The sequence below is a fragment of the Grus americana genome, chromosome 11 (genome assembly GCF_028858705.1).
Source record: "Grus americana isolate bGruAme1 chromosome 11, bGruAme1.mat, whole genome shotgun sequence".
Classification (NCBI taxonomy): Eukaryota; Metazoa; Chordata; class Aves; order Gruiformes; family Gruidae; genus Grus; species Grus americana.
In genome coordinates this window covers 22,468,493-22,494,230 of record NC_072862.1, presented here as the reverse complement: position 1 = coordinate 22,494,230, position 25,738 = coordinate 22,468,493, and the positions used below count along the sequence as shown (strand labels likewise).

Below are 25,738 nucleotides of genomic sequence, written 5' to 3'. Positions count from 1 at the left end.
AACCACCACACGGTCTTATGTCTGTCTTGTGGATAGGAACGTGTGGATTCGTAGGACAGAAACGTAAATAGATTCTTAACAGAGTTCCCCAAGCACAGCTCTTGCACTGGCCTGGGCGCAGAGGTGTTCCGTGATTATATAATGGGTAGCTGGAGCGTGTGGGTGAAGTGGCCGAGTTAGGAGGTTAGTTTATTTTCTTAATATATCTTTGTATTTGTAATACATTTCTTGTGCTTAATATTTTTTTAAACAAATTTGTTAGTTGCTGTCAGCGTCATTGGATTTAAAGGATATTAGATTAATGATAGCAGATCGATATATTTTTATTTTAATGGGGTATTAAGCGTTGCTGTTTTTTCCAAGTAGCAGTTACTTTAAACTGCTTTGGATTGGGTTTGACCATGTTCTGTCAAGGCTGATGAGTGGTTAGAACAAGCGAAGCAGAAATCGGAGCTGCTACCGGCACCCAGGGCAGGAAGTTGCGAGATTCCCATCTGAAAACCAAAGCTCTTGTATGTGCTGCCTGTCAAAAAGTCAGTGCTTTTAGTCTTTACACGGTAGTTTGATTTGGAGATGGTGGTCTGATGGATCTTTTAATGTCTACATGCAGTTGGAAGTAAAGGAATGAAAAATACCCTTAAGTCATAAGCATAGTTAGAGTTAAAATTGATAGCCAGATTGCTCTTTTATGGGAGTCTTTACAAACAGAATGAAAAATACCTTGGCTTATCATGTGCTCATTGATACAACAGTCAGCAATGTTTCTCTGCTATAGAATAGTGAGGGATGATATGAAACCAGTACATTTGGACCTGAGTTTTGTATGCTCTGAAGGTCCACTGGTCAACAGATTTGGGGGGGTTGAATGAGGCTGACATCTAAACACAGAATTTCCTTAAGCAGACTGAGAGGTGTCAGTGGTGTTGCATCAGTGGATTAAAGGGTATTTGGGGGTGAGTGCTTTGTCACTTTGAGAAGGTCACAGGCGGAGAAATTCAGGTTGGCTTCCTGTAAGTCCAAACTGTCCTGCTCCTCCCGGTACTTTGCCATGCCTCACGTATGGCCCGGCAGAGCCGAAGGGGAATGTGGGGCATGTCTCTTCGCCCGGCTGTTCTGCGCTTTGGAGAGTGTCAGCCAGTGCACGTGCACCATCCGTGGGTCCAGTCACCAAGTGAGAAACTCTTCCCATGCTTTTTTTAAGTGCTTAAGGAAGAGAAAAATACTACTAAATATTACTAAAAATGATTTTTTTGTTGTTTGTAAAGCTAAATTATCCTTTAGTTTTAAACAGGATACCATTCAAAAGCATTAATCTAGGTTCTTTTCCTAATTCTTTTTCCTGAAATAAACAACTTAAAACATTTTTTCCAAAATTAAATGAGAAGAAAAGGTACTGTTTTGCAGCTTAAGAAAAGAATATAGGTCTTGAATTTATAAATGCATAGTTTCATTAGAATTGAAGTATTTGTGCTTGTAGTTATATACATGATTACATGTTTGAAGATCCAGAGCCTTTCACGTGCATGTTTTTGGTTTTACTGTAACCTGGATAGTAAGGGTTGTGCAGTTCAATGTAAAAGTTTCATATCCAGTACACAAACTGAGGCTGAGGGGGGGTCTTTGGGGGACTTAAGTCCTTCTTGATGAAATCATTATTTTTACAGAGGGTAGAGAGACAAGGCATGTCTCATTATTAGTCAAGTCATGCTCTTTATGCCAAAGGAACTCCAGTAAAAAGTGAATGGCCCCCGTGCTGAACAGCAGTAAAGCAATAAACCCCTTCATTTACATATACACAGTTGCCAGTTTGAAACAGTGTTGGTGAAGGGCAAACAGTGCATCAGCAACTGCATGAAGCTGGAGCATTTTTTCATTACTCTATCAACAAATTTAGATTTTTCTTTTTAATGTACGTAATAATAGTTTTGCTTTAACGTGCAGGCAAAGCTAGTGCATTGCTAGTTTGCTGCAATACGGGGCGGTGTATTAGGCTGTTCAGCATCGCTTCTGTTCTCCCGCGCTCCTTGCTGCTGGGGAACAAAGGAGGTTCATGCTGGGGGCAACGCTGTGAAAGAGGCTGTTGCAATGAAGCAAGGGAAAGGGTATTTTCTAGCTTGTACCAGTGGTTAGCTGGGGGTATTGTATGGACAGCCATAATTATTATTTTTTTTTTTTTAAGACTCTTCCCTGTAAATAGCAGCGCTGTCACAATGAGAAATGTATCCTAAGCAAGGACAACCAGGAGTTTCAGTGTCCATGGAGGGAGCTGGAAGTTTAAATAGGTAAATTAAGCAATTGTAATGTTGATCTCACAATTACTGCTTCCCCAATGCTTAGTCTTCAGAGTACTTAAAAGCTTCCGAAGGAAATGCACATTTTCCAGGAGAGAACTTTTATTAAGGAAAAAAACACAATTGCAGGCAAGTTGGATCTTGTTTTGAGACTTCTTCCAGGCAGAAGCCACTGCACTTGTTAGAGGGGACTCCTTCAGAAGCAGAAACTTTGGATTTGTCAAAGTGTAGAAGGTTATCAGGCTGCTGTGCTGTGCCTATTGGAAAATTAAATCACCTCCTGAAGCATGAGAAGGGAGAAGAAAGGAGAAAAAAAAAACCCTTTAAAAAAATATTTGCTTTTCAGCAAGACAAAACTGTATGTCTGTGCTTCTTAGAAGAAACAGCATAGCTGGCTACTTCCTCAAACAGCTACATTTGCCAAAGTGGAAAATCGTGCTGAAATTCAGTTTAATCCAGGCTCCTCATTCTTTTACGTCTCTGAAAAAAAATCACAGGCCTTACACATGTGAAGACTGAGCGGCCTGGAGTTTAGTAACTGTTTTAGCCACTTTGTTGGAAAGCTTAGTTTTCTAATGTGAACAGTGGGAACATGTACCAAGGTGATGCTATCCGAGGGCTCTTTGAAGCTAGTGTGTAGTAGTATTCTGTAATAAGAAGTGCTAATCTGGGTGCCGACAGTCTTTACTCACTGTTGTAGCATTCAGAGGTACATGACTAGGATGTGGTTTGGAGAAGGAGGAGGAGAGCTGAGTCTGCTGCATTTTCTTATGATTTTTTTCTATTGTGATGTTCATCTTGAGTTGCAATGAGAACTCCTTCATATTTAATATCAGGCATGAGGCGCCTGTGCCATAACCGTAAGGAAACAGTTTCATGAACTCTGGATCGGATCCTTAATGAAGCTAGGTTTGCAGGGTGTGTTGGGGTTTGTTTTGTTCCACAAAAGTATAAATAAATGCATTAGATCAGAAATACGTAACTTTTCATCTTCAAATCATTTTTATAAACATTTACTGATTTATATGCACAGCACAGGCACCCACGGTACAGATGCAAATGTCTTCATTTCTCCAGATGGAAAGACTGAGGGAGAGGAAGGGAGAGAACGGTTTGTTCAGCTGCAGAGGAAAGTTGATATTAGAGGCAGACTTGGATTCTAGAAATCTTTTTTCCCAGTGCTGTGTTCTCACAGCTGCCTAGGAGCATTAGACAGTATCTATTTCATATGCTTAAACAATGAGATAGAGAAATATTATTTTTAAAAGTGTGATTTTGTGTGTGTGTACATGCTGTGTACGTGACATCTGCAGAATATGGTGTTTGGCAAACATTTTTAGCTCTTTCAAGTAAAACCAGATCTCTGAGTTATACTCAACGTCTTGCAGGCAATGCTGAATTGACAGTATTATTTAAATGGGTGTAATCACATGTTATACGTTACAGCATAACTTACTGCATCCCACTTTTTACTTCTCTGTGTTATTAAAATGCAGAGGAAGCATAGCTGAACTGCCTTGAACTTTCAATAATGGGCACAGCAATCAAAATAGTGGAAACAACTAATATTTGCAGACAAACAGAAAAAGGAAACTCATGAAAATGTATTTCTCAGACTTTCCAATTTTCCCAAGTGTTAGTGCAATGCTGAAGTCCGCTTTGCAGATACAGAAAGCATCGGCTGAACAACAGCCAAACAGCATGATTATAATGCAATTATACTGGAGGACAAAGGGGAGAAAACCCAACTTCTTGGGAGGCAAGGGGTTGATTATGATGACCTGTTTGGGCGGATAGTTTAATGCTGATGTTGTGCACTCCAACAGTATTTTCCTAAGATTTAAGCCAAGAATAGAATCAATCGAGACAGTCTTCAAGGCAGCAATCAGCAGAGGAGAACGTAGGGATCAAAGAACGTAGCTTGAGAAAATGGCCTGTTGTGCTGCCGTGCGTTTATTATGTTACTCTGAGTGTGCAATAAAGGGTGTTGGTTCAGCTGTGTGCCCCTTCCACGGGGCTTCATCCAGAGAATATTCTTGGATTCAGTTCCAAAAGCGGGGAGGGGGGGGAATATATTGGCTTTTAGACACTGCTCTCTTTTTCCTTGTTTGATAACCGCTGCCAAAGCAGGCTGGCCTCAGATGTGTTTCTTTCCAGTGAAGGGCCATAGGAAAATATTTCCTGGTAATAAGACCTTACTAGTTGGACACTATCTGTAGGACATGTTAGTATAACCGTGATGTTTTGTATCTCTTGATTAACATGATGAATAGACTAATGGAAAAATAAAACACCATTGCATTATCAGTAACAGAACTGATGAGATGGGGAATGGGGAGGGGAGCGCGACACCCTGTTTTAAGTGTCTGAGCATAAGGCATTTGTATCCCATAGAGTAGCTTATCTGTGCCATTATGCTCTTAAATCAGTGGCACACATGAATTTCTAAAGCATTGCTTGGGGATTGGAATGATAGTAACATTAGCCTGCTAATAGAAGTATGAAAGGCTGGGTGGAAAGGAAATAAGCCAAAGAAAATAATTGCCTGGTTAAATTTCACTTGGCTATCCTTTCCTCCTTCCTTCCCTTCCTGTTTGTGTGTTACTCTGAGTCCTGTTGTCATGGGACTCCTCTGTAATACCATTTGTTTGGTCACTTCATCCCACCCCAGTGCTGGCCCTGAACTTTATAGCTTACCAGTACTGCTTGCTTGGCTGCTCTGTTAATCTCTTCACACTACAGCACGCTTCAGAAATTCTTATTCTCTTCACTCAGCAAAACATACAGCTGCAATCCAGTACGCAAGTTCACCCTACCTAAACAGCACAACTGCTTATCTCGATCCAGCTACTAGCACAACCTTTGCACCACCTGGCAAGCTCAGCAAAGGGACCCAAAAAATGCCTCCTGAGGAACGGCTTACCTTTCGAGTGAGGACAAGGCAGGCTTTGTGTAGTAGGGAGAGAAGCCCTAGAGATGTGTGCTGCAGGCTCCCAGCCTGGAGCCGGCTTTTCAGGCGGGATCAGCTGCCCCGAAGTGTGAAGCTGCAGAGCGTGGAGCTCACCAGGGTGACTTTTCATGCTATTGACCACGCCATGTTCAACTGTCAGCCCAGCAACCTTTATTAGCACAGAGCTCACATTCCAAACGTTTCTGAAGTAGATAGCAGGACAGAAATGCAGAGGACTTTGTTTCTTCAGAACTGCTTGCTTGTGCATTCAGCAGTCCGAACTGGGGCTGGAGCTGATGTATTCTCCCAGCTTCCACAGCAGACGGGTGCGCTCAAGCCAGGCAGTTACACCACGGTTCTAACTAGAAGTGGGTCCAGACCAGATGCCTACACCCTACTGCCTCAGGCCTTTACAGAAACTAGAGCTTTCCTTTTGTTCTTGTCCTCATTTCTGCAGGGGACTGAACAAAAGCCCAACTCCAGCTTTCCAGTTGAAGCCTTTGCACCCACTCTTTTTTTGAAAAGATAAGGAAACCCGCAGAGGGGATTTAGGTGCAACTTCTGCTTCGGTCCAGAACTCAGACATCAGTGGGAGTGAATGAAGTAGCTGTCAGCTGTAAGAGAATACAAAGTATTAGTATGCAAAAGGAGCAAGACCCAAGCAACTCACACAGCTACTGAGGTATCTGCATCCTAGTACAAGCTATTTGCTACAGCAGTGTCAGATCTGGGAAGTCTGAAATAAAGCAAGATGCCTGGTGTGCATGTTTGAATATCAATATCAGAAGTGTTTTCTAGCTTGCATCTGACGCATAAGTGGTGCTTGAGGTCAGGAGCAGCATCAGAAACACTGTGCATGCAGTCAGTCCTTATGTTTGCTTTGCAGGTTTTCTTCTCTTGCAAACTCATTATTTGTCTGAATACTAGATCTTCCATACAGTCTTCTGCGTATGTTTTCTGCATGTTGTTCTGCTCAGAATATCTGATCTGAATAGCTTTGACCCCTGCAAAAAGTTTCAGTGCCTAGCAAAATGTCCCAGCTGCTTCTGCGTAGATAAACAGGTTCCTGGAAGCCAAACAGGACTTCTTGAAGAAATCCAGTTTGTGAACCAAGCCAGCAAACGAGTGGAATTTTTGTTTATGTAGCCTTTGATTTTAATCGGATTGCGAACAGTAAAGTTTGTCTTTTTATCCGGTCTCCCTAGGGCACGTGTGTCTATGTTCTCAAGACTGTCATTATTAACTGTTTTAGAAGCTTGGTCAAAGAGCCTGTCCCATCACTCCTGAGGGTGTAAGCTGGAGGGTACAGTGGAAGTATGACAGTGGAGATACGCAGAAAGTTGACTTTTACTTGTTTATTTGTTTCTGTTTGAAAACTATTTGTCTATAAAAGGGAAGGCAGCATTCAAACCCAAGATTAACACAATATTGATACATGCATTTCTGAAGGATATCCTTTAGTGAATATCTTAAGATCCTTTGGGTCTCAAGTTTGGTATTAGAGTAGGACGAACTATGATGAAAGGAGTTTCATTCACTGAATGAATGCTGGAGAACTACGTACCTCGATTTACCATTACGGCACTGCTCTGTCTCCCTTATCTGTTGTTCAGACTTCAATAGATAAAACTGTATATAATCTTTACTGCCTGGGTTGACTAATATCTTGGCTGAACCATAGAAGATTGGCGCTCCAATCAAAACAGGGCTAAATCACACTTTGAGCTGATGGATGTTTTGGAGAACACAAGGCAGTCAGTAGGTGCTACACGTGCCATGGTAACAGCATGGTCACAGGAAAAGAAAACCAAACAGCAGTGAAAACAGTATCTGCGCGTAGCCAGATGTGATCTGACCAAATTGCATCCTGGGCAGAGGCTGTATTCCTTCGTTTGCCTGTGATCACCGTAGAATTGTGCCATTGAATAGATTTTATTTTCAGTTGGTTTTCTTGGGGGGGGGGAAGTGTGGGTATTTGAGCAATCTAGGAAACGTGAGCCACCCTCTTAGGGTATGTTTACCCAATCTTTTAAAATGTACACTTCCTCTGACATTTTTATTTATCTTGGCACATAAATACTAAGGCAAGCTGTTTCCCCTTTCCTGAGCTTAGTGTTTTTAAAGGAAGCTAATATTCGGACTTGCTAAATAATTTCAGACAGCTTGATAGAAGGACTGTGGATAAGAAGAACGATGCCATCTTGCAAGAATGTCCTCCCAGATTTTCTGGTTCTCATAACAAACTAAAAAAAAAGTCTTTGCTCAGAAAGACCATGTGATGCCAATGCTGCAAGTCTTATCCAATTCTGGATAATATGATTACAGAAATAGTTTAAAAGTTAGCCTCTGTGCTGTAAATATATGATCTTCTTATATGAATTTTCTTATCCTAAACCCGTCTAGAGTGGATGAAACAGCATTTCTAAGCGCTTCACAAGGCCTGTCATTTCAGTGGAGGTTTCGTAGCAGCCTTTAAAGCATTTGAATTACTGTATAATGATATTCTGTCATCTCTTAGGCTCACACTCTAAACACTTTCATACACAATAGAAATTAAAATGGAATTGAGTAAATTCTGTCTCTCAAATTCGTGGACTGTCTAGTGATTGTCTGGGTGCATTATATTAAATATAGGGTTATATCTAATAGAGCTTGGTTACTTGGAGCAACAAATTGTAAAATGTAAAATAGTAGGTCAGATGTGGTAACTCAAATACTAACTCTTTCAGTACACTTTTTTAAAAGTATATGCATCTAACAACATAGGCACAGGTTTGGTTTTATTCTTTTTTCATGCTTTAGGATATTGGAAAAGTCAGCTTTTTTACTGGAAATATGTAGTTTATTGGGTGAAAAAATATTTGGCACGCAACAAAATTTTTTCTAAAAGCTTCTAAAAACTTATAAGTATAGTAGATACGATGATTTTTGGGCTTGTGCACATGTGCCATTGTCGTGGTCTCTGACAATCCTTTGGTGGTCTCTGTTCTCCAGCAGTACATGAGCTTTCTGGGGAGCTGTGGGGTCTGCTCTCTCCATTGTGGCACCTGAGTAAAATTCATTGTGATCATAGCAGCAAATGCAAGCAAAAACTGTCACATGCAGTTACCCTTTTTTAAGGGGCAGTGATGAGGTTTCTGAAGGACATCAGAGGAAAAAAAAATATTCTAATATGTAGCTCATAGGTGGGACCAGTTTTCTATGTAGTTGCCTACATGGAGACCCCAGTGAGATGGTCTCAAGCTTATGTCTGTCAGTTCCTGGACTGAAAGATGTTTTCCCCTCCCGAGGTTTGAGCTGTTACTTCACACAGCTTTGTGACCTCTCTCACCTTAGACTTTTAGAATTGAGTTCAATGGGCCTGATTCTTCCCTTGAAGATGTTGTCTGTCTTTTTTTGCCATCAAGGATAGGCTCAAGCAACCACAGATGGCAACGTGAAGGAAAAGCAAAAAGTTGAGAAAAGTGATAAGTAGTTCATCGCTAGTCCTGTTTTGAACTTCATCCCTCCTGCTGTGGTAAGGCAGTTGCAGAGCAGTAGCTGAATGTGTATCCTTCCATGTCTCAGCGTAACCATCGCTGGTGCCTGGGTACGCCCCAAGGTAGCTACAGCACCCACGTAGCGGGGTAAAAGTTCCCGCTGACCTCTCTGTTTAGAGCAATGCCTGAACGTACATTTGTTTCTCACACTACTCGAATTTGAGGTGTGGGAGATGAAAAATGAGGCTGCTGCATGAACTTCACAGCTCAATGCAGTACAGAACACAAGGAAGTGTATCAAAGTGGAGAAATGTTCATGCTTTTAAAGCATATGAAGATATATAGCAGGATTCTCTTTTATAATCTTTGTTAGCCAGCCTGCAACCTTCATTCATTGCTTCGTACAAACAGCTGATCAGTAGAGTACAATCTTCAGGGTAGCAGTGGTGGTGGTTCGCTGCAAAAATTACAGTATACCATGGATGGTACCAGCCACTGAGTGAGATAACTGTGGTGTCTGAAAAACATTTCTGTCTGCTTACTATGTACAGAGAATCTCTCCTTCTGGGGCACGCTTCTGGTACCTTCTTGGCAAAAGTGTGCTGTTAGAAAGAGGAGGAGAAAAGGTGGGGGGCGTGGTCTAGAGCAGTGGGTAACATTAAAAATAGCCATCTACAGAGGTCAATTGGTCAAATAATAAGCTAATCTAATTTCCTAAATCTATCAGGTACACTGCAAAAGTTACAGTTCCTGCAGGAAGGGGAACTTAGACTTGTCATGTGCTATTTTGTGGTTTGTACCTCTGAATATATTTTGCGAGCAGTCTAAACATGAACGACAATCATGAAGTTCTGGGGTAATGTTATGGACCTCCCATACTTATCTAGATGTCTTGAGTGTACTTTCACAGCTAAAATGTGGTGTCTTTCAATTCCTTCAGTTCCTAAAAAAAATGCCTGCCTGTTTTCATGCATCTGGAACGCTTAATGAGAGGGCTTGTCTTGCCTGACTGTACTTGTCAAAGCACTATCTCACTAACGATAGAGAAACTAATTTGTGACTCTGTCCTGACAGCGCAGAGCAGAGGCTGCCACGTATTGGTAATGTAAAAGAAATAAAAAGACAAGTGAGCATGAAGTGAAATGAAAATATTTGAGAGACTTAATGCCAAGCTATTCAGCACTTCCTGAGCATTGTGCTACCTTTGGTTTGATTCTGATGGGTACTCTATCTGGAAGTATTCTAGAGAATCAGAACTAATGGAAATTAATATTTTAATTGATCTATTCAGTTGTGCAGAAATAACTAGATGGTCTCTGTTCCCTAAATAAGAATAGAAAAATCTGTGACCAAAGCTGGTCACACAGCAGTCCTGTTCAAAATGATTGGATCACTGTAAAGAGCCTTCTTTCTTTAAATAGCCATCCTATTAGCTGAAGAATGGTAGAACAGCTCTGGAAGGCATTTCTGTGACATTAAATTATGTCTGTGCAGTATCTAACTCCTTTCTCTGAATTTGACCTTCACATGCCAAATTCTGAGAATCCCAACTTGAGAAACACTCGCCTAACCCTGGGTGAGATCAAGTCTGTCCAGCTGCGATACTTTATATAATGACTTCTGGGACCAGGCCTTTCTGATCTAGAAATAGCAGGTTTCCTCTCCCCGGAGCTGGTGGGACTGTGCTAACTACACCGTGAAGCAACAGAGCTACAGCAGCGCAGCTTTTAAGTAAGGGCTTTATGACTGTTTATGGCTGTGTGGCCACGGAGTTGTGTGAAGTCCTTGTGGGCCAAAACCCACAAAGGCTGCTTTCTGTTGAACTGGTGCTTTAATTGTACGAACATGTTTATCTTTCAAATTGAAATCCTTTAGTGATGTTCTTGGGAAGCACAGCGGCTGTCGTGTTAAACCATCCTAGCTCTGAGACAATCTCAGAGAGCGCATGGTCAGCGAGAGTTGCAGAAATCGTGCCAAGGGAGATGGAACTGCTAATTGTCAAGCAGAGACTCAATGTGATGTTTTACACGAGGGCAAATCATCTGACTTCATTTGCAGAGATGACTCCTACACTAAACAATTAATTTTAAACCAGAGTTTACCTTCCACCCCCAAATGACATAGCTGCATTGTCAGCATGGAGGAGCCATCAGGCACTTTCTCTGAAGCGTAATATAAATTTTAGCTCCTGATGTATGATTTGCTGTAGAAGCTTGCCAAGACGCTCTCTGTAACAATTAAGAAGGGTTTCTTTGAGTAAGAGTATCCATGTTGTTTGCCTGCCAGAGCACTGCATGTTCCCGGACCTTTAAATGAAGAGGAAGGAACTTTTGGTTAGAGTAACATCTATGTGTATCCTAATGTGGAGTTCTTCTGAAGCAAGACTTTACAAAAGCAAGTGTGATCCCACTCAATAAGGCTCCAGAAACTGTCCCCACCCACTGTCACATCCTTCGAGGGCCTGGAATGCATTTTTCTAATAACTGAAGGTCTTTTTCATTTTTATCAGAAAAAAGAGCAATATTTAACCAGAGTATGAGGAAATATATTTTCAATACTCATGAAATGCTCTCTAAACAACTGCTTATTTTTATTTGCCAAAACAGGGTGGAGTACTGAGTTTTGTGGTTGAGATCACCACCACCAAGAGATACGACCTGTTGGCTGTATGTTCAGTGGTGATGTAATCCTAATTTAATGTTCATCATTTTTTTAATTCTATGAATTTAGAACAGAATTCTCAGAGTATTTTTTTTCTTGCAGTCTCAGCACACGGATTCCTTATTAGCTCGTACAAAACGTCCGTAATTAAAATTCCCTCACGAGTATGAACAATTTTGTCCTGGCCTGGTTGCATCTCTAAGCTTCTGAACCTCTCCCAGCCATTCTGATGGTGAATACAAATTACTTCATGCTTTTATTTCTCAGCACATTAAAGGGCAGAAAGAAGAGAGAGAGTTTTTAAATGGGAGTATAATTCGGGGGTTTTTTTGTGGGTCTACAATAATTAAATGCACATATGTGGACAGGCAGTCAAGACAACACTGTTCTTACTCAAAGCTTAACTGTTGCTTTACTTAAGCTAACACGGCTACTAAAATTTGCGGCAGAGCCCTTTTTATTGCCAGCACTGTGGAATTCTCCTCTGTGCAGTTTACTTCAGCTGTGGCCAGCAGCTGACCCTGAACTGTCATTTGCAATAGGACTAAAATGCCACCTTACGTGTTTTTCCTAGAGCAAGCTGGCGTTTCATGACAACTGAATGTGAAGTTGCCTGATGTAATTACTATGAGGAGTAATAGAGAATAGACATTTTGAGTGTCTAAGGAAATGCTGTATTCTGAAAGCTTACATATTTGGCTGACTTCTGGCAGCAGATTCTTCCTGTCAGCAAATCTGAGGAATGCCTTTACCACACTCTGTTGCCTGGCGAGGATTAAGCACAGTGTCCAGCTGAACAAGACTAATCCTCAGGGCTGCGCTGAATGAACTATTTGTAGGCCTGGTGCATAACAAGTTCAGGAAGACTGCCTGGCTTGGAGGAGTTCTTTCAAAATACCTTTGAAAAGCTGCTCTAACAGCCCAGCGTCGTAGGCAGCCTCTTTACTCAGGTTAAATAGAGTGATTCATAAGCTCTCACGTGTTAGACGTGGAGTGTGCCGCAGTGGATTTAGGATGTGTTTGGATTTGCCTTGGACACCCAGGCACCAGGGCTCTACATCTTCCAGTTCATATGAATCTGGTTGTTTGAGTCACTACTTAAAGGCAGAATGGGTTCAAGTTTTTGTTCCCGATTCCTAAAATTACTGCAGGCTCTGTTGGGCGGAGATAAGTTTCTGCAGCTGCTTTTCCCCATGGAGGAGCCTGAATTCTTACGGCTACGCAAACATGGAGCAGCTGTCCCACGCTGCCGAGGCAGTATCGCTGCTGTAGAGGGGGAAGCACCGCATCAGTGTGCGGATGAAATGGTCGCTGTCTTTCACGGGCTCATACCTTAGCTCCTGGCAGGTGGCTGAATTCTCACTCTTCCCCCTCTCTTGGTGTAGTTAAATACAGAGCAGGTATAGACAAGAGAGGGAGGTCCAAGAAAGACTTTCGAAGCAGAGATGTAACCTTTCTTCTCCTACATCACGAGTTGGCTCCCCAGAATTTATTTCATGGAGGAGGGAGGGAGGATCAGGGCAAAGAATAGAAGAGAGTTCAATTTTACTTGGATTGGCTCTTTTCTGAATGGGCTGACACGTGGCAATGCTCGTATCCAAAACCATCTGGTCCTTACTATGCTGGACTGTAAAAACAGGAGTACATGCTAGACAGAATATCACAAAGAAAACTAAGTAGTATCACGCTGGGGACTAGGCAGTTTTATTGTTCCTTCCAGAAAGCAAGACAAGATCTTGCCCAGTTTTTATTCCACTCTATATATCCACACTCTGTAAATAAATTTGAGGTGATGGCTTTTAAATGCATTTTTACAGCTCGTTTTGGAGGGTAGTGGAAGCAGATTACCAATATAAAACCGCTACAGAAAGTGGGATGTACTTATTACCGTAGGAAACTTGACCTGAAGATAAACAGGGCCTGCAGTAATGACAGCCTTACAGCCTACGGAGGAAGAACAATTGATACAGGTGAAGAGCTGTCGAGAGCTGCAAGATATTCGTGTATACACAGATGGGGTAAAATAGAATATGTTGGCGTAAGTACGTTTCTAAAAATAGCCAAACTGTCCCCTGCAGTCTGTGACCTGAAACAGGAAGATATACAATACAAATTGTGGAGCTTAGTTATCTTGTCAATTATTTCTATCTCTATGATCATTCACAGGACATCGGTGTTTACAGTGCGCACAGCAGCATTTTGGGCACCTGCCTAAGTGAAAATTCAGAAGTAAATGTTTTTTCCTTTGGAATTTATTAAAGAAGCCCTTTCAGCTGTTGTAAGGACACTATTTCACATGCCGCTCTCAAGACAATTGTAGCATAATTTAAAAAATACTGTTGCATCCCACCCTGCACTGCTGTCTCATTTGCCTCACCCTTGGGGTCTGAGAGCAAGTACATTCTGTAGCGCTAAAAAAAACCCATATTATGCATGTCTGCAAAATTATATGAACACACATAAAATCAAGAGACTAAAATACTGTTTTTAAAAAGAATTTAATCAATAAAGGATTATTTACTCTTTAAAGATGTAAGCATAATGCTATGGGCAATTCAGGGCCGAGAAGACTCTGCGTAGCTCCAGCAGTTTCTAGACCCCAGAGTAAAGTCTACGTACGGCACTTTGTGTGGTGATGAAATGACTAGAGCAAAATAGCCAACTGGATTCTGAGGCATGAATAATGCATCATCTCATAAATACAGTCTTAATAATCTACAATGACTGTATTTGTTAAAACACCATTCTCCCCTATTTCAGTTCTTCTGCTCATGAAACAAGAAGCCTAAGCTGCCTTGTGGAGTCGGAAGAGGACTGCAAGGCCTCTCTGATGTTGTTTTGTAATTACGATGGCACACCAGCGTTTAATGAGAGCAGAAGACATAAGGCTTTCACTCCCTGTAACTCTTGGCCTGTAGCAAAGATAAATACAAGACCAGAACGGTTCTGCTGAGCTGCCCTTGTTGAACATGGTGCTAGAGATTCTCGTTAGCCTCCCATACCAGTTGGAGTAACTCATTAAGGCTTGGGGAAGCTACCATGGAGCTGATTGGGGGGGTATTTTTTTTCACTGTAAGAGGCAATTAACTGTAAATTGTACTTAAAGAGTTTAATAACACAATATGCAGTTCATCTTTCATTTGCCTGCATGTTTATACCTGAGAATTAGGTTGTTATATTGTTGATTATTTACTGGTTTGGAAAATGTGAAGAGAATTTGTTGATGAAGGTGATATGACAGTATGATTATCTGTCAAATCAGCAGGTACTTACTGCTGATGATGCAGGAGTCAGCCTAGGCAGAGAATGGCAGTTTGATTATATGGAAGAATGTTCTTTAGTCCTGTTTCATCTTAAATGCTTTGCTTTTTATGAGGCTTGCTTTGTGTCACAGTCTGTATTGACTCTATTTTATGCTGTCTTCTTCTTTCCATGCTGTTACTTCTTAACTTGTATGTTAAGTGACAGATGCAAGGGGAAAAAAAAGCCCCGTACCGTATGCTAGTTAGAATGAAGAAATAAATAGTTCTTGTAAGGTGATTATAAATTACTTCAGTTATTCCTGCAATGCTGGAAGTATTCTTCACAAGGGCTTACATTTTTAGTACTTTATGGCATACCTTTACATTTAGCCATCTAAAATGTTGACTGGGAGGGACCGCTAACCTGACAATCTGCCTCATCTATACTGTTGATCGCCGAAGGGATGTTTCTCCCAACCCATCATTGCCTCACTAATGCTGCTCCGCGTCAGCCTGTGGCAGGACAGTGCCGAATTACGGTTGGTACGATGTACAGACAGGGAAATTCTGTTCATAACTGACAGATTCTTTATTCCTGTTAAGTTAGTATCTTTGGTTGGTTCTTAGAAGTGAAAATGAGACTAATAATATGTTACCGTGAGTTAGTTTTCTTGGCTTATTCTGTGTGGGACAGCCCTTCGGTGGGTGGTGCTCGTTGAGCTGCAGTTGAGCACGAAGGCAAAACTGTCACGGCTCATTCTGAATGTTTACAGTCCTATTTCTTTCTGTATAAATCTGGTAGTATATATGTTTAGTTTGGGGACTAGGGTGCCATATATGTAAATAAAGTAACCAAACAGAAAAACATGTATACATTTCTCCAGTTTGAGTGGATAATTACAGTAACTGTGTGTAGGAGGAAGAGCGCTCCAGGTGAGCTTGCGAGCTATTTAGAAGTCTGATCCTTGGGAGTTTTCTCATTTTCCATTCATCTTTTTCCCAAATGTTTTGGTGATCCTAGAAGTGAGAAATTAAACTAGTCAGGTTATTTCCAGATCCCCACCTCACAAGAGAGTTGTGGTTTGGCCTTGAAGGAGTAGGAGAGCTCAAGTTCCTAGTTCAGGGATGGAAAACTGCAAGCGCTGCTGTAATGCTTTAGTTTCTTCTGCTACTCCAAGCAGGGCGTCTCTAGAGTGGAAAGGTTGTAATTACAATAATGTTTTGTTTTGTCGATGGGAAAAGTTCAACTATTGCAACTATTTGCTTACAAAACCCAAAAGCCATCTAGACTTAGACACCATGGCTGAGATTTTCAAAAGCAAAGCCCTGTATTGTCAGCAGTAGACATGCATTTTCGGGAGCACAAATAGAAGTTGGGCTTTCGGCGCCCTTTGGTATCCCGTGAGAAGCAGGCACTGCCAACGTGCCTTTGAAATCCCCACCCTCAGCCCGGGAACCAGATTTGAGTCTTCTTCCAGAAGCTCTGAGCCCTGACTTGGTTTCTAAGGTGACTGCTCAATTTAAAAAGGCGGGGAGGGGGGGTGGGTGTCTGGGAAAGGCAGCAGCCTAATTTGTGGTTTTAAACTACTTTCTGAAGATTGTTGGTCCATTGCTCATGTAGAAAAAACAATGAGTACTGTGCTCCTTCATCCAGATTGGTTATTGAGGGAGGACCTTGATAAACTTTGTCTTTCATCGTTCATGAAAGGTGTTTCATAAAGCCTAGCACTTAGTATGAGCGGTAATACTGACGAGCTCTGCCAGGGAAGGGTATACTGAATTAATACAACTAATACGATCATTTGGGCTTCCACTTTCCAGATTCCTACCCATACCAAACAGATATTTTGGACCTAAAAGTCATATATTGAACTGAGAGTAGAAAGGATAGCAGAAAAGACTTTGAATCACCTCAGATCAATACTGGTTTGTCCTGTTATTTTAACACTTTGTACATAAGTGTTCTTTTAATATAGCTTGTGACTTGCATGAATATGAAAATGTTATTCCCGTTCCCTCAGAATTAAACATTTATAGCTGCAAATGGTGTCTTTTGCATTTGTAAATTTTATCTTGTTAATATTTATAAATTCTTCTACAAAATGTACTTGCATTTAAGGCACAAATGTAGATTTTATATTTTCTTACAGGATACCTTAATATAATGAAAGCAAAATCTGAGTTAGAACATGCAGTAAAAAAAAAAAATTATTAGCTTTTACTACACATAGAAGAAACAAAATAATTAAAATGTGATGTGTTTATTAACCTTCTTAAATTCACTCTTTTCTTTCTGTAGTTCGGGAAATAAGAACAAAATAACACGGTTCTCCTGTATCTCATCAGTTGGGATGCTCTGCTGGTGTTTGATAGCAGCCGTTTCGGTTTCAATGGAGCTACAAAGTTTTATGCAAGTGTTGGACATGGCTGAATACATTTACTGTCTTTGTGCCTCACTGACCAATGTTTCTCCCTTCATTTCGCGTGCTCTTGCTTCAGTAAGATGCATCTTCATAAATCAAGAGCAACTCTGAAACAAGCCATATTAGAAAAACACAGATAAATAACACTGCTAGTAATAATCTTTGTAGTATTTCATGCCCTAAACAATCCCTGTCTCGTTTATCCATTTGTACCTCAGAATATTCTCTTCATCTTAGGATAAGGCAAAGTACCTGAAGATGCTTAAACCTTTTGTTCGGGCAAGGCTTTACACAAAGCTGCCATGCTGTTTCCCCACGCTGCAGCAGGATGATCTCAATGCAAATCTGTCTGTGAAGGAGACGGTACCTCACTTCATCCTTCTGACAGTGATTACACAGTGCTTTCTTGCCAGCCAGGAGTAAGTTCTAGCAAGATGTATCTGAGAGATTTGAAGAAAAACATTTCCCAAAGTAAATATTTACTTTTCTACAACAATACAACCTAAGCAAAATGCAAAGTGTGTCACCTGGTCTTAAGTTCCCTCATATGGGAAAATGACAACTTAATCAGAGAGCAGCAGGAGAAACGGTTCCAAGGCAGACAGGGTGCCGAAAAGCTGACATCAGGAAAGCTCTGACTCTTTGTGCAGACTGACCTAAATGCTCTTTAGCAGTGTCAGGTAAAATAATACCTAGTCTGCTTGGCTGAAGAATTTTAATCTAAAATGCCAGATTTACATGAACAGAAAGAAGCAGAGATAGACGTGTCTCTCAAAGCTGAATTTGTTTCTGCTTTCATCTAGCAAAGTTAGTTAAGTTTTCTCTCTTCGAGTATTTCTGTAGGAGCTGGGTATAAATACTGAGCTATTTCAGTGGAGGCTTTGTTCGAGCTTTTTTCAGCACCTGTCTCAAGCCTCTAAGGTTATTCTGCTTACTGTCAGCTACGTGGTATTATTATCCTGCTTGAGGAATTACGACATTGTGTTGCTTGGTTCAACCTGAAAGGTGGCTTGGATTATTTATACACATTTATATTTCATACTTGACAAACCAAAAAATATACATCTGTATTGAGCCTTTTATCAAAAATCATAATTAACTAGAAAATTAATTGGAACCCTCAATTATTCGTACCATTTAAATAGAATCACAAGACTAATCGGAGAGGGTGTTTCCCCCAGCAAACTTTCACTTTTTTTTTTTTTTGAGGTTGCTTCCTACTTATAGAGCTTTAGATTTACAGCTTTTTAGGAACAGTCGCCAAGAGCTGTGTATAGATTTCAGGGTTTATACCTGATGTATGCTAGGCTTTAGCTGTACATATAGCAATTATGGTAAACATAAGCATCTTCACTTATTGGAGCTGAACTGCTTTATCAGTAGCTATCTCGGTGAATAGCTCAGGTCAGACTTTGCTGCTTAGGTGGGTGTCTCGGTCCTGTCCTGACTTCCTTGCTGCGGAGGCAACCACCGAGGCTGGGCCAGGCAGCGTGAGCCGCAGGGATTGCTGAGCAGCTCCGAGCAAGCTGGTGCTTTTGCTGCCGCTGAGGAGCTCGCGTCTGGTTCTGAACAGCAACGCTGAAGTGCCTGTTGGCTGAGCCCGTGGAATATTAATGTTGTTTCAAAACTGTCAGCAGTAACAAGATCAGCTAACAGCATTCCTGGGTTTTGAAGACAACAAATAAAATGTAAAATGTTGTATTGACAGCGTGCGTGACTTAATTCTAATAAGCCTGCTGAGGTCCGAAAAGAGAGGATGGTGCAGAGAAAGCTGTCAAAACATGACTACATGCACCGACTAACAGTGTATACATAAAATAAAAATCACATTTTAAGGTCTCTTACTAGAGCAGCAAGGAAAACTTAATTTCAACATCATGCTCATTTTTGTCTGGCCTCTTGATTAGACTGTGTCTGACCACGCTTTATAGAAATGAGCCAAGACGAGATTTTTTTTTGTGCCTTTGCCTTTCACCCAGAGGGGAACGTTCTAATGGCTTTGGTAAATTGATTAAATTATGTTTTGAATGATACAGACTTCGAACATTCAGTGTGTTTCCGGATGCTTCCTGTAGCAGAAGCTAACTTGCCGCAGGCGTTTGTCCCCCATCTGGGATTTTGCCAACCTCTTCCCTGCTAGCAGAGCTGTTCAAAGCACTGACGGTGGTTACCAGACATCCAGAAAGCCTTGTTAGCTAGCATTTCTGTCTGAATTCTGCAGCTTATGCTTTCATGCAAAGTCACGTCTACTCTACTGCCTTCACAAACACAGAGGGAATTGCCACCTATGAAAGAGATGCTGTTCTGTCGACCCCAGCTGTACACGTGAGTCAGCATGTTCCAAAAAGCATAAATGCAGAAATACATTCTCCAAAATAAAACTATCTGTGAATTTGTTTTGAAAGCTTATTGCCTCCCTCTTTACGTTGTTATCATGTACTTGTAGCTGCACTCATGTAATGCTTTATGTAGAATTCATGTCTGTGAGGGCACGGGCACGCAGAGCGCTCTAAACACAGAGCTGAGTACTCGAAGGAAAAGTGTATTGTGCATAGAGAAAATCTGGCACGCGGTTGGAATTAGTCTGAGTAAAGAATGAATCCCTGAGATTTTTATATGGTGATTTATTTGGTATAAAATAACCTGTGACAGACTAGAAGTGATTTTTATTTGAAAACTTTACGGAAGTGTCTGGACTACTTTATTAACAGATTTAAAATAATTAATCCTTCATTTTTAGAAATAAGTTAACTGAAGAATGTATGTGCCACTGTAATTCCCTGCAGGACCACCGTAGCATTATGTAATGCCATGCACAGCATATGCAGAAATTTTCACCAGATGTCTGCTCAAGAGTGTATCTTTGACTTACAAGGAGATAGTAATTTGTGACAGACTGTTTGACTTGTGTTTGGGTGATGGAGGAAAAGGAGGAGAGAATGAACTTGGATGGTTACTGCACAGTAAAATAACATTTGAAAATTTAGAAGAAACAACGAATAATGGGGTGGTTTTTTTATTAGCATGTACATTCTGTGGCCTGTCTGTGAGCAGGGTTGAAAGTTGTATCGTTACCATTTGAAAGAGAAATCTGATTTCTGAGCATCCAGGCAGAAGCAGCACTAAATACCAGTTTGTGCCTGGAATACTGCTGCAGCAAGTGCTTGTGAGGCTAGAATTCAGTGCCTTTCATTTTAAACCTTTGGGGTTGTTTTGCTTTACATATATATGTTTGCATTGTAGGGAGGGTAAATCTAGGTCTGTGAAAGGGGCAGGGTTTTGTCAGAGCTCTTACAGTTACGTTTTAGGCAAGTCGTAGCTGATTGAAGGCCAGCCTGAAGGGGTCACAGGAGCAACCTTCCGTCACAGTGAGGAAGGCTTCACCTTTCTTCAGTGTCGACGTTGCTGCTTCTGTTCAGCTGTCCTAAGCTGCGACCTCCTTTCAACAGTCCTGATGCTACAAAGTACAGGGAATAACATACGTAAATACTAGCAGTGTATGTCAGCATTTGAATGCTTTCTTCAGACTTAACAAACAGAAGACCCCAACCTGTCAGCTCTGTATCATTGAAAGATACTGGCAGGAGCTCTGAGAAATGCATGCCCAAGGGCCACTCATCTTTCCTTCCAGTTTTCATATAGATGTGGTTGGGGAGTCTTGTCTGTCTGCGGTTTCATGCCATGGCTCAACATAGTGCTACGCAGGTGGTTGTGCAGAAATGAGCGGTTGGTGTCCTCTCAAGTTACTCTGTCTGTCTTGGGAAAGGTTGATGGGTGCCATTGGGCCCTTACACACTATCCTTTTTAGGGAAAAAACTAAGGCTTTTAGATTGTCTGTAACACTCAAATGATCTTGGCACATCCTTCAAAATGTACTTTTTTTTTCCTGTGGATTTCAAAAAGAATCCACTTGAAATAACTCCAGCTTGGATGGTCTGATTATTTCATTCCTTCTGGCTTGTGGGAGAGGTTTTGAGACAGTACAAAAAGGGATGCTTTGAGTTACTTCACCATTAGTGAAAGCTAATTTGATGAATAAAAAAAATCCAAACCACAACAAACACCTTCCTGCTCTCAGTACTGAAACTATGCTTGTAAATAGACATTTAATATAAAATAAATGTAAGGAAACATCACTAACTAAAGAATATCAGGATAGGCTCTGCTGACTTTATAAGCCAGGTCAAAGCAAAATGAATGATCTCATTTATATTTAGCCCAGGTAAATACTTTCTTCTCTGCAATATGCACGAGAACCATGCAAATCTTTGCTGCCAGTTTTAAGTTAAAGATCTGTCATGCATCTGGAAACACTTACTTGTTGAAACTCATTGTGATAGGTGACAAAAGACTGTGAAGTGATATAGGAGAAAAATTACTGAAATGATTGTACAGCAAGGACCTGGTACAGTTTGGACACATTAAGCTATTTTTGTGATTATTTTTGTAAAGTTTTTTGTAATTATCTCCCTATAAATATTAGAGGATTTTGTTGTCAGTTAAGAGTATCTGAAAGTTATTCTAAAAACAATACAGAGTAGCAAGACTAAAAAGTCTTCATTTCTTTTGATTCTTTTTCTTTGTAGGAAGAAAAATAACATTACTTTAAATCAAGTATGGCTGAAATTCTTGAGATTAAATTTTAAATTGATAGAGCAATACTTCACATTTCAATTACTTTGCAGTTCATAATTTAAACGAAAGATGGCATAATATCCAAGCTGGTGATCCAATCAAGTCAATGTAAAAGGTTTCTAACACTTCTTTTTGAGCTACAGTTATCTTCGGTTTTCTTCTGTCTCTAGGAAGTCAGAAGTCTCTTCCTAGACTTAAATGCCAGGTTTTTAAGTTGGTAACTAAACGTATGACTGCTTGTCCGACACTTTTCCTTCTTTTTAGTGGGGTCGCAAACAGGACTAACCATTGCATTACACATACACAGGAATCACACGGGGCTATGAGCATGACCAGAGGTTGAAGCGCACACTTGTGTTGTAGTACACTTGTGTACTCCTTGGGCGAGTATGTCAGCAGTCGGACTCAATAGGTTATTTGCGTGTTACAGGCTTGAGGTCCGAAGGTCTGCTCATGGGGTGCTGCGATCGTAGAAGGTATTATAAATGTCACTTTGGGATTATAGGCGTGGAGTGCAGAGGCCTGGTCCCTGTACATCACTGCTGGGCGATGTCCTCAAACACTGCTGGAGGTTTGGGAGGGGTTAGGCTGTTTTGCACATAGATCGCAGTGGTTGACATTTCATCAAGAGTAAAATTTATTCTCATGTTTGTTCAAGAACAAAATACCTGCAATATCTGGAATTTGCCAACAAAGCGTTAGATTGTGCCACCTCTTTGATTTCTCCCGTTTTGGTTCCTGACAGTGTCCTGCAGTCTCCTTTGAATATGCACAGTGGGTTTTGCACCTGAAGCTCAGCTTTAAAATTGATTTAGGGTACAAATTCAAATCTGCAGTTCATAAAATATTCTTCATTCTAGAAACCTTTGGAGGACTCTAGATGACTTCCAGTCTGTGAAATAGCCCATTTCATCTTCATCGGTGCTTTTGGTACCTGTGAAGCTCATTAGATGGGAACACCATGGCCAGGTTTCCATAGAATAACACTGGCCGGAGCTGGGTTGCATCCATCTTCTCTTGCCCCACTGCGTGTAACTGGCTGTGCTCTGCCCTCGGTTACCACTGCACAATCCCATCAACAAAATAAAATGTTTCTTGTAATTTAGTTTTCTGGATTCTCGATAAAGAGAGCTTTGAGCACACCGAGATAAATTCTACCCTAGAGAAGGAGGAAATCTCTCTACTCAGTTAACGTGAAAGGATACAAACTGATTAAATTGCCAGTGCTCTTGCAGTCCTATGTGTGTTGAGCTGAGGAGGAGGAGAAATTGGAGTCCCTTTGAGTCCTGAGTATGTTTCCTCCATATTAATGAAGATAAGTAACATTAATATAAACTGGTTCCCTGAATAATCTTACGGTGGGTGCCAAAGATCACCCATTTACAACTCATTCTTCATCTGTATTGCCTCAGGGTCATTTTGATTTGCCAAGTTACTGCAGTTTGTAGCATGGGCACCTAGATTAGATTTTTACCACCTATGGTGGTAAAGAAAAAGAATTAACATTTCAAATTACTTCCTGTTTCTATTCTAATCTCCAGACTGGTTAGCAGCTTTTCCTAAGACACCTGGGGGTGGTTCTTATTGTAAATTAACTGTTTGCATTTGAAAGGATACCTACCTTTAACTATACCACATAATTAATTAGCATAATGGCTTTTAATTTTCTTTTTGTCTAAGATTTAGATGAGACTTATTAAATATCTTCTGCGACAGGGCAAAAAGTCAATCAAAAGTTAGAAGTGCCTTTAGTAATGTAGTTTATTGCAAAGTAATCTTTTTGTTATGGGTGACAAAAATGTGATTTATTTTTTTTTGGCCATTTTTGCCTTTGGAAGCAGTGATTTAAAATATGTTTCGGTTTATGGTATAGGTCCCTTATTACACACCTTGTGGGGCAAGTTGGTGTTCTGTGGAAATTTCCCTTCGGAAAGGTGGAGGACTGCTAAAATAAGATGGGGTGTGGGCAGACTGCCCTGTCTGGCACGCAGTGGTTTGTGCCATTCAATGGAACGGTTCTCTTCTCCCCTCAGCAACTACTGGTTTATTTCCTGCAAAGTCAGGGAGAGGGGGCATCTTTTTTTTTTTTTTTTTTTTAATCTAGATTCAAACCAAGGACTGCAGTAAGTAATAATTTTAAAAGATGAAAATTTAGCACTCTGATCTTCCCACTGTCTCTTGAGTTGGCATGCAGTTATGCCAAAATAACCTTTGTGCAAGACATAAACTTCAGCAGTTATGCATTTCCAAAAGGAAACACAATATGTCCTGTTCATCTGCGAACAAAGATGTGCTGTGCAGTCATATTCCAGTTGTTTCTTCTGTTGGTATTTTGCTAATGGTGCCTTACAGAGGTCTAAGGCAAATCTCATAGCCGCTTTTAAAATAGAGGCCTGTGTCACAGGGGCTGCTTTCTGGGCGTTCCCTGTGGATCTAACGGCGGGGACACGCGTTTCTTCTTTCACTTAATGTATTAGCCAATGTAATTCGTTTTCTGCGCTGAAGAGTTTCAAAGAGGAATTTTCCTCGTCCTTTTTTACCTTAACGTACCTGTATAGGTCAGTGTTACAAAGAAGGTGATTTGAAGGTATGCTTTCATCCATATGCTGGCAGCTAGGTGTCTGTGTTCTATACATCCATATGCTGGCAGCTACGTGTCTGTGTTCTATACATCCATATGCTGGCAGCTAGGTGTCTGTGTTCTATACATCCATATGCTGGCAGCTACGTGTCTGTGTTCTATACATCCATATGCTGGCAGCTAGGTGTCTGTGTTCTATACATCCATATGCTGGCAGCTACGTGTCTGTGTTCTATACATCCATATGCTGGCAGCTACGTGTCTGTGTTCTCTACTGGCATGCTCAGCGTAACAGGCGAAGGGACAGTATTAGGGCAAAATCGCTGAATGAGCATAATGGAACAAAACTTAAGTTTCCTTATTCTTGAATTTATCACTCTGTGGTAATACATAACCTGCCTCTAAATCCCTGGTGCATTTCATGTAAAATCCAGTACTACCATTTAGAGTTGGTGTTTTCAGATCATTTCTTCTCTCTTGTTTAATAATACCTAGAAAGGTAAAGTAACGTTGTCCTACTCTTTCACATCTCTTGCCTCTTTGTTTTCAAGTTTAGAGAGAGGTGTACAGTGGATGTATTTTCAGGTGCATGAATTTGGAGCGGGCTGGGAGCCGCACGGCAGCAGGACAGTGAGCACAGGCGGCTGTGCCTGGGCTCGGCTCTGCTCAGAGCTTGGGCAGGACCGGCACGTTTGCTCGGAGGACAGGCAGAGGTGTCCCGTCTCCCTCTGAAAGTGCCCTGTGCTGCCCAGCCTTTTCTCCGAGTTCAACGTATTCCACAGAGAGGACACGGAAATGGAGCTTTTCTCTGCTGAGGTGTGTGTTTGTTGGTTCCTCTCCTATTCTTGTTTACTTTCAATCTGGCTCAAAACACCATTCAAAGTTTCTATTAGCTATAAAGGTTACCATGGAAAAAGTCAATATTTGTTTGTGTAATTTACGCTAGGATTGAGTTTTACGGTTACTGAATCTGGTCAATTAGTGGAGACTCAGACTTTGTTACCACACACAGTGGTATTGTCCGTGCCACAGCTGTTTCCTGTGTTACCTATATATATAGGGTGGCCTTGGTACAGTAACTCGTTTTTGCTATGTAATCATTGCTGGGGAATGTGGTTTTGTTGTTTTGCTTTTCCTTAGCGATCCCCCTTTGCATTATACATAAAACTGTGGACAGGAGGCCTTCACACAATTTTGTGGAAAGGGACTCCACAGTGCCGGCGCAGTCGCTTGCGGTATCAGCCTGCAGATGTGCAACTGCCAGAAAGAAGTGCCATGTCTGTAAATATTTCTGCATTTGAATTAAGTCTTCTGCCTGAGTGATACAGTGCATGCAATGCTGACGCATTTGACAAAATGTGAATGTGGATAAATATCCTTCCGGAATTAACAATTGTTGTATTGCACAGTCATGCGCTAATACAGAACCCATGAAAATATTTTCATAAAATACCTTTAAATCTAACTTTATTAGGT

General features: G+C 41.0%; 1 protein-coding gene across 13 annotated transcripts in view; it reads left to right on the top strand.

Annotated features, from left to right (window-relative positions):
• IQSEC1 (IQ motif and Sec7 domain ArfGEF 1) overlaps positions 1-25,738 on the top strand; it is a 341,486-nt gene that overhangs the window by 235,984 nt on the left and 79,764 nt on the right. The gene's annotated exons all lie outside the window — the stretch shown is intronic.